Source organism: Bison bison, unplaced genomic scaffold (assembly GCF_000754665.1).
Source record: "Bison bison bison isolate TAMUID 2011002044 unplaced genomic scaffold, Bison_UMD1.0 scf7180017864468, whole genome shotgun sequence".
Classification (NCBI taxonomy): domain Eukaryota; kingdom Metazoa; phylum Chordata; class Mammalia; order Artiodactyla; family Bovidae; genus Bison; species Bison bison.
In genome coordinates this window covers 3802529-3804650 of record NW_011495029.1, presented here as the reverse complement: position 1 = coordinate 3804650, position 2122 = coordinate 3802529, and positions in this window count along the sequence as shown.

Sequence of the window (2122 nt, the reverse complement as noted above, 5' to 3'; positions counted from 1 at the left end):
CAACCCCCGCCCCCGCTGGAAAAGGCTTTATTTCCTTTGGGATAGTGTGAATGGTTGACCATACTGAACAAGTTCCTCTAACTTACTTATCTTTGACTTAATTTCACCAGCTGGGGAATCTCAAGCTTCAGCCTTTACCATCCCTGCGCTTTCTCTATATACCTGGAAACGGAGGAAGGGTCAGCAGAGGCCTCCGTGGGTACAGTTAGGCTCCATCTGGGGGAATAGGAGCTCCAGAAGCATCATCTCTACCACAGCTTCTCTTCCCAGAGTTTACACCCTTGAAATAAGGGATAAACTGCTCAGGTAAATTATTGTTTTAATATTCCCAAATATGAGGCACAAAAGTCACCAGAAATATTCTGGGCTAGTGCAGAATATTGGCTTTACATTTAAAAGTTTATTTTTGTTGTGACTTTTATTACCTATAATAAAACGTGTCCTATATAATAATGCACGGCTGTGGCCTAGGTGAAGTAACGACAGCAGCATGTTTCTTTTTTTTTGTCATATAAATATGTTTATGGTGTGGAAACTCAAATAATCATGATGATATGACTGCAGAAGACTAAAAGCAATGACCACTCTAGACAGTGACACAGTAATGAAAAAGGTTGGCATCGTCATGTAAGAACTTCCATTATAATTACACCACAAGAGGTTTCTAAGATGTTGTGATTGGAGCACATTAATAGACTTTCCTATGACACTGCTTTAGCTACTTCCTAAGGCAATCCTCTCCTATGGTAAAACCGATATGATTTTTTAAAAAAATCAGATTTGTATTTTTTAAAAGATATTTTCAGGTTATTTTAGAAAATACAAAACCAGTTTTACTTGATTAAATGATAGGTACTTTTAGTACATGATGTGGTTTTTCTAACACTACTGCAAAGGCTGACTTTTATATGTCAGTTTTTTTAATTAAAAATTTTTTTTAATTTGGCTGTGTCACATGGCTTTTGGGTCATGAGGCTTGTGGGATCTTAGTTTCCCTGCTGCTGTCACTTCAGTTGTGTCCGAGTCTGTGCAACCCCATAGATGGCAGCCCACCAGGCTCCCCCGTCCCTGGGATTCTCCAGGCAAGAATACTGGAGTGGGTTGCCATGTCCTTCTCCAATGCATGAAAGTGAAAAGTGAAAGTGAAGTTGCTCAATCGTGTCCGACTCTCAGCGACCCCATGGACTGCAGCCCACCAGGCTCCTCCATCCATGGATTTTCCAGGCAAGAGTACTGGAGTGGGGTGCCATTGCCTTAGTTTCCCTACCAGGGATCAAACATGCCCCTTGCAGTGGAAGCTCGAGGTCCTAACCACTGGACTGCTGGGGAATTCCCTATATATCACTTTTAAAGTTCCACAAATAATTCATTGATAAAGAAATCCTCATTGAAAAAAATCAAAATTCAGAAAAATACAGGTTAATGGTAAAAGTCACCCATCATTCCCAACCCTTCCCCTGAATCTCACTCCCCTTCCTTAGAATGACAACTACTACCATTTTTGTGTGCTCCCTTCCAGAGCACTTTTTTTTTTTTTTTGGCATTTACATTCACATATATGCACATATAATAATAGTGTTTCTTTCATATTAAGGTGTTTCAGATACATAGTTATCCTATTTAATCCCTGTAGAGGAGGCAAAATTTTACCTAACCTTTGGGTGAAGAATTGATGCTTTCGAATTGTGGTGCTAGTGAAGACTCTTGAGAGTTCCTTGGACTGCAAGGAGCTCAAACCAGTCAATCTTAGAGGAAATCAACCCTGAATATTCATTGAAAGGGCTGTTGCTGAAGCTGAAGCTCCAGTACTTTGGCCACTTGAGGTGAAGAGCCTTGTTGGAAAAGACCCTGAAGCTGGGAAAGATTGACGGCAAAATGAGGAGGGGGCGGTGGAGGATAAGATGGTTAGATAGCATCACCAGCTTAATCGACATGAATTTGAGCAAATTCTGGGAGACAGTGGAGGACAGAAGAGCCTGGTGTGCTACAGTCCGTGGGATCGCAAAGAGTACGGCACGACTTAGTGACTGAACAACTTAGAGTTTTCATCTGGGCATTAGATTTAAATTTGCATGAGGAGATTAACCAGAGAAAAGCATACATATTTATTTAGTATAATTTT